A 10,876-nucleotide genomic window follows, 5' to 3' on the forward strand; every position below is an offset into this window, starting at 1 on the left:
AAAGTGGATGGACCTTGAGAGTGTCATGCTAAATGAAGTAAGTCAGGCGGAGAAGGACAGATACCATATGTTTGCACTCACAGGTCTAACAGGAAAACAGGAGAAACCTAATGGAGGACCATGGGGAGGGGAAGAGGGAAAGACAGTTGGGGAGAGAGAGAGACACAAAACCTGAGAGACTACTGAATACTGAAAAGGAACTGAGGGTTGAAGGGGGAGGGGGAGGGGGAAAAGAGGTGGTGGTAATGGAGGAGGGCACTAGTGGGGGAGAGCACCAGGTGTTATATGGAAACCAATTTGACAATAAACTATTTTAAAAAATCAGAATCTAGACAATGAAGGGATTTGGGAAGTCTTAGCCTTCTTGTGGTGGCTGAATATGAACATTTATTACTTAAAAGTTTGTTATTTTTTTAAAGAGCATTGGAAAAGAGTAGGAAAAGTCCAGAAGGTTGAAAATAAAACTAACATATGAAGCTGAATATTTTAATTTTCTGAAGAATCTGAAAAAGATTCTGGAGATCCCTGAAGACTGCTTATTTGCTGATGTCAGTGTGCTGTATTCTGTGGTCAGGACAGAGACCGGCTCATTACAGTATCTCTGAAATATTTTTATCTCTCTGTATGTAATTTTGTTTGCTTTGCAATAACTATCTGTATTTGATGTGCAAAATTTCTGTAGGTGATGTCTTCTTGCTTAGTCATTTGCCTGTGAGAGTGTCAGTCTCTCTCCTAAGGTAACTTAGGTCTGCTCTTCTGCATTACTGTATGGCCTGATTCTAGAATTGAGTCCCATATAGTATATTTTAATGCTCATCATATTTGGGTATGTGTGGTAAAATACATATTAAGCAGTATCTTCAGAATGTCTCTGTCTCAGAGACCTTCTGTATGACATCCACGACATTAAATAGATATTGAAATATCCAGAGATGGTGTGGCATTTAAACAATTTTTTTATTATTCAAGTAAGTTATGTTTATAGAAGAAATAGAAATAACAAAAATAGAAACAATGTCACAGCTCTCAGATAGTCATTGTCCTCATAGATTTTCTTCCTGTGGAAATATACAAAAACATCCACACCCATACAGACATTCCAAATATTTATTTGTTAATAAAATAGGATCATGTTACATAAATCAGTCTGTAAAGTCTGTAATCTATTTTGCTTACCTATGCATTTTTCTCAATAACAATAGAACTATGTCATTATTTTAATAAACTTATAGTGTATGTTGAGATAGATGACTAATTTATTTAACTAGTTTTCTTATCTTCAGCTGCGTATGTTATTTTCATTATTTTTTTTTTGTTCTTATAAGCAGTATTTACTTTTGATATTTTTGCCACTCACTGGATTTTCTCCTTAGGATAAATTTTTAGAAGTAGGATTATAAGGGGTAGACATTTTTAGAACTTTGGATATAAGTTGTGAGTGATTCACAGTGGATAGTGAGAGTTTTCTAATCATCTAGGATAGGAACCATGCTCTGTTTTCTTACAGAAGTCTTTCTTCCTGCTGAGGAAGAACTCCTAAGTTTTCAGGAGAGAACTGATCTCCATCGACAGCAGCAGATTGTGCCTTCCCCGGTCTGTAGCATCTTCTACACTACCTTAACAACACTTTATCTTTTTGGTTTATGGGGATCTCTTTTCAGGGACAGTTCGTTCCAAAAACTGGGAAGATTGCTTCTGTAGTCATAAAATATTCCTACTTACGTAGCTTCAGGGTGAAAGAACAGCTTTACTTTGTGCAAGGTGTAAACATTGCGTTCATGAAAATAGCCTTTGATTCTGTTTGAAATGGAAAGAAGTTAAAATAAATGATCAGTTTTCCTAAAATTATTTTTTGTAGACTTTGAAAGTGATATTTTAAAAAGTACAATTAAGGAAAGGTGAAGAACCGAAGGCTTTAGCATAGAATGGTTTTGGGGTGTTGTCACAACTCTATGTATTTTAAAGAAAAGGTATCAGTTCAGAAACTCTTTGTAAAAGAATTTATCAGTGTAGATAGTTGGTTTTTTTTTTGCATTAAAAAATAAAGTTAGGCATAGTGTTGAATATCAGTGAAAAGTGAAAAATTATACCAAATGTTTATTTCGTCTAACCAAAGTGTCATTTTATTACAACTCACTTGATCTCTTCTCCATCTATTCCACTCATTAGGAGAGCTTATATTATTTCTATACTGAAAGAAAAATCTATAATGAATTATTATAGCTATGGTAATTAGGCATACGCCGCTACTTTTTTTTTTTAACACAGGGCATTGTTTTATTTTGCCCTATAGATTTCCCGAGGATAATTGAGATATACTTTTAGTCAGACTTTTTTTAATAACATACCCCAGTTAAGAGGAAGATATCTCCTTTCCAGGAATTGAAAAAAAAAAACCTTGTCCTAGACTGCTGGCAATGGCCAGCAACCCCTGTGCTGACGGAGGAAAGATTCCTCCGCACTTTGCTAAGAGGGAGAGGAGAAGAGTTGGGGGTCAACTTTCGCAGACGAAGAAGACAACATTTGCCTCACTAGTATTCTCATTTATTGCAGTGTGAGGACAATTTTAAATCTCAGTTGGCTTGCTGTGTACAGAGGGCTTACAACATTTCAAGCTGCAAAATCAAAGGGTGCATGACTTAAAGGTGGACAATCACAAGAGACTAATCAAATCAGAGATATACTCAAGGGTGTAAGTATCCTATTGTTTTTGCTAAAATGTGTACACAATGAATAGACAATGGAGTTCCCCAAGGACTGCAGAAACACGAGGGAGTGTGCTGCCCCAGGCAATCTGCCTTTAGGGCAGTTACACAGGCCCGTGGTACTCCATGAGACCCTTGCTCCTCCCAAGCTTAATTTCTGGCCACCAGAGATCTCTGTGTTACATTTTAGCTAGCCAAACATTGTGTATAATCTCATCCTCCTCAGTAATAAACCCAAACCTTGAGTAACATTTCTAGGCAGACTTTATAAGTGTGGTACTTTTTTTTTTTTAATAGTAATTTTCTAAATATTTACTTATTTTTGAAAGGGAGAGTCAGAGCATGAGGAATGGAGGGGCAGAGAGGGAGACAAGGAATCCGAAGTAGACTCCAGGCCCAGGGCTGTCAGCACAGTGCCTGGCGGGCTCGAACCCAAGAACCTTGAGATCATGACTTGAGCCAAAGTCTGACACTTAACCGACTGAACCACCCAGGCACCCTGAGGTGTGGTGTCTTTAAATGAACTTGAAAAGAGTAGGATAATCTTATATATACTTGTATATAATCTTGTAGATACTTCTTAGCTTCTTGAATAGTGCATCTAGAAGAATGCAATCTTCTATTTCTAGGTGTGCATAATCTCCACAAATTCACCAAGGATATTCATAAAATTACCTTAATAATTTTCTTTTTGAGTGATTTGTAAAAATAGGCACTAGCTTTATCATTTTCATGAACATGCACTTGTGTGTGTGAGTTTGTAGAAAGGCAGTCATACTCCCATTCAAGATATTTATCTTTGTAATCTCAAAAAAAGAAAAATGAGGAGTATATGTATAAAGATGATTACTTGGCATTTATCAGAAAAAAATACCATGAAGAACTGCTCAGTTTTCCTTTTAGTGTGTATGTGTGTGCATGCACAATATATGTGGATGTATGTGATATACAATTTATCCAAAATATAAACATATACAGTTGGTTATTTTAAAAGGAAAAAAAAAACAGAGAAAAGAGTTTCTGTAAAGATTATTAACTGAGGCCAAGGGCCACACCCATTATGTTCATCACACCCACTATGGGATAACTTGTCACATAACTGTTGCTCAGTTAAAGTTAATGTGTGAGTAAATGAACAAATGAATAAATAAATAAATGAATGAATGAGTAACCAGACTATTATAAAAGGGTTATTCTTAAATGGTGATTACTTTGCTTCACAGAACAGTTTTAAATGGAGGACTCATAGTTAAATTCTAAATTTTAGTGATTTGAGTCTTTCTTTTTCCTTACTAATGCACTGTTAAAGTGACCAAATAATTGGTTGAATTTAGATGGGTGTGTAAATATCATTTAGAAAGTATTTTTCTGTAAGAGTTGCCATGGGAAGGAGACTGAGCGGCCACTTTGCTGTGGAGAGCTGCGTGCACTGACAACCCCCACCTGCAAACCTGGAATGACCTGAGCTATTTGAAAAGCACCAGCGGCCATTTTAGTTCTAGGCACCGCCAGGGACCCACACCCCCACTCTCCAATCTGGACTGTCTCAAACTGGAATGCCTCACCATGGAATTCCAGCATCCCCACCCCACCGAAGTGGACAGCCAATTGAATCCTGCCACCGTCCAAAGATGCCCCTACATGGCATTCTGCCCACCTGAGCTCAAACCCAGAATTTTGCACCCATAAAACACCTTGCTCTCCCATACCAGGCGCGACTTCCCTGACTCCCCACTCCCGGAGTCACGGGACCTCACCCGGGAATTGCAGACTCCAATAAAGGCCTTCTTGGCTCCATAACTTGGTCACTGTCTTTGCTCTTGCCTCTGCCTCCATCTATTAAACCTTACGTTTTCCTTTCTCTATCATTAAATGATTAAAATAATTATGGCATAGATTAATATCAGTGCATTTGAGAAGAAGAGAGGGCAATTTTATGGACCCAGTATTAAATAGAAGTGGGTTTCTAGTTGATGTTAGGAAACTAAGGGAAAAAATTTAACTTATTGTGTTCAATTATGTGAATCAGTTATTTATAAATTAAACCTTTATAAGCAAAGCATGAGGATAGGATAAGGTGATTGTCCAGAGTATGTAAGAAAAAGTATTATTCATTTTAAGGAAGGTTTTATGCAGTTTTTTATTCATTCATGTATGTATACATAGTTATTGCACATCTACTATGGGCTCAATACTCTTCCAGGTGCTGGGGATGCAGCAGTGAATAACAAATATTGATGTTACTGTCACTGTCCATGTGATCGTTAACGTCCAGAATGAACAGGTGACCATGGTTAGCTTGGAAATGGTGGTCCTGAAGTTCTTTTCAACCTTTACGTAGAGATCAGAAAGAGCCTACAAATGAAGATTTGAGAGAAACCATTTTAGGCTGAGCAAACAGAAGTCACACCCTGAAGTAGCAGTGTACTTGTTTATACTCAGGAACTAGAAAGAAGAAGCATATGGCTCGTATGTTGACATTAATAGCCTGTGGGTTAAAGTTCAAAGAGTTTTTCAGTGACTGAAGCAGAAGATAGATCCTGTGTCTTTATAAAGTGCTTTATTTTGAATTAACTCTTATTCTTTCTGTAGGTAATGACAGCTGCTAGAATACTGGCATGTTAGTGTACCGTTTTTGTTCAACACTCAGTGTGCCCAGTGTTTTATTGATAGGTCATCTCCTACTTTCACTGCTGAGTGATGGGTGAAATAATGAGTCAGGCGGCACTTTCATCTACAAACAGACTATGGTTTGTGTTTTTCCCTTTACCTCCTACGTGGCCCAGCAATTTTGATCACAGTTGCCTTGTATCTTCTTGCTTCATGCCATGTGATTTGTCCACTTCTCTATTTTCTCACAATTGGCATGACATGGCTTAATAATGTTAGTGTAGTTATTAGCATTTCCTTGACCCTTCATGGTGCCTCTTTGTTCTTTTATGAGAATATGGAAAATGTTATGACATTTCTTGCATCATGTATTTCCTTTAATTTAGCTTTTTTTCTGTGTTTGGCACTGGTGTTATCAGTTCCTGGTCTGTTGAGAATTCTGCCATCAGATAAATTTTGACTTCCTTACTGCAAGGTTAGTATTGACTATTTTGGGGTCATTTATGATCTATTTTATGGATTCCAACATTTTGTTGCCATTCATCCTGTTGCTGTGGGATTATGCTTTTAAAAAAAAGCTTGTTATAATTTTAGTGGAATTTTTGGAGGGAAGGATGTTACCTGGAGATCCCCAAGTAACTCTTTAAAAATCAAGAATAAAAACTGTATTTTGAATTATCAGGCAAGGGAGGAAAGAGAGATAAGCAGAAGAGAAACAGTGAGAGTGAGAGAGAAAAATGAGAACAGGCCTATAGCACACATTCAGAAACAAACAAAGGCAAAGAGGAGATATTGCAGCATCTGCTCATTTCCTGTATGACACAGAAATGTGAAACCATGTCAGAAGGAAAGAAAAACTTCTACTTTTCCACACACTGCAAAAAAAAAAAAAAAAAAAAGAGAGAGAGAGAGAGAAAAGAAAAAGACTTAGAAAAGAAATTTACAAAGTCTCAAAATGTAAATTTTATTTACTTAATTTAAAAAAAAATTTTAATGGTTTTTATTTATTTTTTGAAAAACAGAGACAGTGCGAGCAGGGGAGGGTCAGAGAGAGAGGGAGATACAGAATCTGAAGCAGACTCCAGGCTCTGCTCTAGCTGTCAGCACAGAGCTGCGGGGCTCGAACCCATGCACCATGAGATCATGACCTGAGCTGAAGCGGGACGCTTAACTGACTGAGCCACCCAGGCTCCCCTCAAAATATAAATTTTAATATTTTGCTTATTCTTGACCATTTCCTTTTTTCTTATTTAAATATTGATCATGTTAAGTCTCAGAATTGGAATATGGTGGTTGTAATTGTATAGAGAAAAGGAGTTAATCTCCATTTCATGATCTTTTAGGATATTACTGTTTAAACTTTATAAGACACGTAGCCCTTTTCTCAAGCAAAGGAATTGTCCAGGGTCGTTAAGCTCAGTGGTCAAGAAAGAATTTTTGAGAAGCTTTATGGTGCAACTTTGTAAGTTTATTTAAGGAGCACAGGGATGAGATCTGTGGACAGAAACAGCGGCACTTTTTGCTGTGTGAGGCTGGTGGATAATACGCTTAGTGCTCAGGAGGGAGGGGACATGCGGCAAGGATATGATCATAAATGTTTCTTCGAATTTACTCTTGTAAAGCTACTTCCACAAGATTTCTCTTGCTTACCGTTTAGTTCAGTATTAACTATTAGTGAGATATACAGGCAGTCATGAGACCCTTTAAGGATGTAGCAATCAGCATGTATTTGATCCTCATTGAAACTGTCAGGTCAGCCTCCTGGATGAACATTTTTCCGTGTTGGCCCCTCATTAGTATGAACCAGATCACCTCTGGGCTGAAAAAAAACCCCTAGATTAGAACTTTCCAGTCTTACTGTTTCTGTGCAGTGAATGATGATTCTCTTGAAGGGACTCCTGATTCTCCTTAGAATTCCAGTCCCCTTTTCTTCTCATCCTTAAAATCTCATTCTTGGAAGAAATTTAATATCATTCTTTAACTGTGGATCTTAATGTGAATGATTATTCATTCTCAAATTATTTTGTTACCCTACTCTGATGACTTGACATTTTCTCCTCAGGGAGGGAAAAGATCTTTTCTCCCTTAAAGGATTTTACTTGTTTCTAGAGAGAGGGGTGACAGACCTTTCTGGAAACAAACATATCTGAGTAACTGCCTAGTCTTCTTAAATGTCAGGTAGCCTGTATTTGGAGAAATGCAGTTAAATCAGAAAACTTTGATAACATTCCTAAATTTTAAAAAATATTTACTTATTTTTGAGAGCGAGAGAGCATGAGCAGGGGAGGTGCAGAGAGAAAGGGGCACAGAAGATCCAAATTGGGCTCCTGACAGAAGAAAGCTCAATGAGGGGCTTGAACTCACAAACCATGAGATCACAACCTGAGCTGAAACTGAATGCTCAACTGACTGAGCCACTCAGGTGCTTCTCTGTATTTTTTAAAATAAGATCATGTCATATATCGAGCATGAGAAAATGTTAATTCTCTTCCTAGCATTTGAGAACACTTAACATTACTATCCAAAAAATATTTTAAATACTTCAATTTCATCATAATCCCATATCTGCAGTCTTAGTTGAACTCAGTATTTTGGGTTCATGTCAATATATTTTTGTTTATGTTAATATTTTGACAAGTCTTCTAATCTGTCCTAAACTTTCACTTTATTATTTTTATGTATGCATGTATATATTTATGTTTTTATTTAAATTCCCATTAATTAACATACACTGTAGTAGTGGTTTCAGGTATGCAATATAGTGGTTCAGTAGTTCCATACATCACCTGGTGCTCATCATAACAGGTGCAAATATCAGTTGGTTCTCTAGAGTTAAGAGTCTGTTTCTTGATTTACCCCCTCTCTTTTTTCTCCTTTTTTTTTTTAATTTTCACATATGAGTGAAATCATATGGAATTTGTCTTTCTTTGATTTCGTGTAGCGTAATGCTCTCTAGTTCCATCTTTGTGATTGCAATGGTAAGATCTCATTCTTTTTGAAGGATGAGTAATATATAGACTACAGATTCTTTATCCATTCATCAGTCAATGGATACTTGAGCTATTTCCATAATTTGGTTATTGTAGACAATGCTGCTGTAAACATTGGGATGATTGTGTCCCTTTGAGTTAGTATTTTTGTATTCTTTGGGTAAATACCTACTAGTGCAATTGCTGGATCATATAGTAGTTCTATTTTTAATTTTTTGAGGAATCCCCATACTGTTTTCCAGAGTGGCTGCACCAGTTTACATTCCCACCAACAGTGCGTAAGGGTTCCCTTTTCTCCATATTTTCACCAACACTTGTTTATTGTGTTTTTGATTTTAGCCATTCTGGCAGGTGTGAGGTAGTATCTCATTGTGGTTTTGATTTTCATTTCCATGATGATCAGTGATGTTGACTATTTTTTCATGTGTCTGTTGGCTGTCTGGATGTCTTCTTTGGTGAAATGTCTTCTGTCCATTTTTTAATTGGATTATTTATTTTTTGGGTGTTCAGTTTTATAAGTTCTTTATATATTTTGGATAGTAACCCTTTATTGGATATTTCATTTATGAACATCTTCTTCCATTGCCTAGGTTGCCTTTTAGTTTTGTTGATTGTTTCCATTGCTATGTAGAAGTTTGTATTTTGATGAAGTCCCAATAGTTTATTTTTGCTTTTATTTCTCTTGCTTCAGGAGACATATGTAGGAAGAAGTTGCTATGGGCCATGTCTAAGAACTTACTTCCTGTGATTTCTTATAGTCTTTTTATGGTTTCAGTCTCACATTTAGGTCTTTCATTCATTTTGAGTTTAGTTATGTGTATGATGTAGAAAGGTAGTCCAGTTTCATTCTTTGCATGTTGCTGTCCAGTTTTTCCAATACTATTTGTTGAAGAGGTTTTTCCCATTGGATAATCTCTCCTGCTTTGTTATTTGACTACATAGTTGTAGGTTCATTTCTGGGTATTCTATTCTGTTCCATTAATCTATTCTGTTTTTATGCTAGTATCATACTGTTTTGATTACTACAGCTTTGCTATTTAACTTCACATCTGGAATTATGATGTCTTCAGCTTACTTTTCTTTTTCAAGGTGTTTTTGGCTATTCAGGGTCTTTTGTGGTTCTATGTGACTTTTAGAATTGTTAGTTCTAGTTCTGTGAAAAATGCTGGTGGTATTTTGATAGAGATTGCATCAAATATGTAGATTGCTTTGGGTAGTATAGACATTTTAGCAATATTTGTTCTTCCAATCCATGAGCATGGATCTTACCATTTCTTTGTGTCCTCTTCAATTTCCTTCATCAGTGTTTTATAATTTTCAGAGTGTAGGTCTTTCACCTCTCTGGTTAGGATTATTCCTAGATATCTTCTTCTTTTTGGTGCAGTTGTAAATGAGATTGATTTCCTAATTTCTATTTCTGCTGCTTTATTATTGCTAAATAGAAATGCAACAGATTTCTGCACATTGATTTTGTATTCTGTGATTTTACTGAATTTATTGATAAGTTCTAGCAGTTTTTTGGTGGAATCTTTTGGGCTTTCTTTATACAGTATAATGTCATCTACAAATAGTGAATGTTTTACTTCTTCCTTTCTGAATTGGGTGCCTTTTATTTCTTTGTATTGTCTGATTTCTAGGACTTCCAGTACTATATTAAATATCAGTGGTAAGAGTGGATATCCTTGTCTTGTTCTTGACCATAGAGGAAAAGCTGTCAGTTTTTCCCCATTGAGATGATAATAGCTGTGGGGTTTTCATGTATGGTCTTTATTATGTTGGGATATATTCCCTCTAAACCTACTTTGTTGAGGGTTTTTATCATGAATGGGTGTTGTACAGTGTCAAATTTTTTTCTTTGCATTTATTTAAAGCATCATATGATTCTTATTCCTTCTCTTATTGGTATGATGCATTATATTGATTGATCTGTGAAGGCTGAACCATCCTTGCAACCCAGGAAAATATCCCACTTGACTGTGGTGAATTTTTTTGATGTGTTGTTGGATTTGGCTTTATAATATTTTACTGAGAGTTTTTGCATCTGTGCTTATCAGGGATATTGGCCTATAGTTCTCTTTTTTATTTTAATTAATTAATTAATTAATTTTAATTTAAATAGTTTATTATCAAGTTGGTTTCCATATAACACCCAGTGCTCTTCCTCGCAAGTGCACCCCTCCATGACAATCACCACCTTCCATTCCCCCTCCTTCCTCAGCCCTTCAGTTTGTTCTCAAAATTCAGAAGTCTCTCATAATTTGCCTCATTCCCTCTCCCCAACTCTTTTCCTCCCCTTTCCCCTTCCCATGGCCTCCTGTTAGGTTTCTCCTGTTAGACCTATGAGTAAAAACATATGGTATCTTTCCTTCTCTGCCCGACTTACTTCGTTTAGCATGATTCGCTCAAGTTCAATCCATTTTGCTACAAATGCTCAGATTTCATTCTTTCTCATTGCCATGTAGTATTACATTGTATATATAAACCACATCTTCTTGATCCATTCATCAAGTGGTGGACATTTAGGCTCTTTCCATGATTTGGCTATTGTTGACAGTGGTGCTATGAACATTG

The sequence above is a fragment of the Suricata suricatta genome, chromosome 1 (assembly GCF_006229205.1).
Source record: "Suricata suricatta isolate VVHF042 chromosome 1, meerkat_22Aug2017_6uvM2_HiC, whole genome shotgun sequence".
Classification (NCBI taxonomy): Eukaryota; Metazoa; Chordata; class Mammalia; order Carnivora; family Herpestidae; genus Suricata; species Suricata suricatta.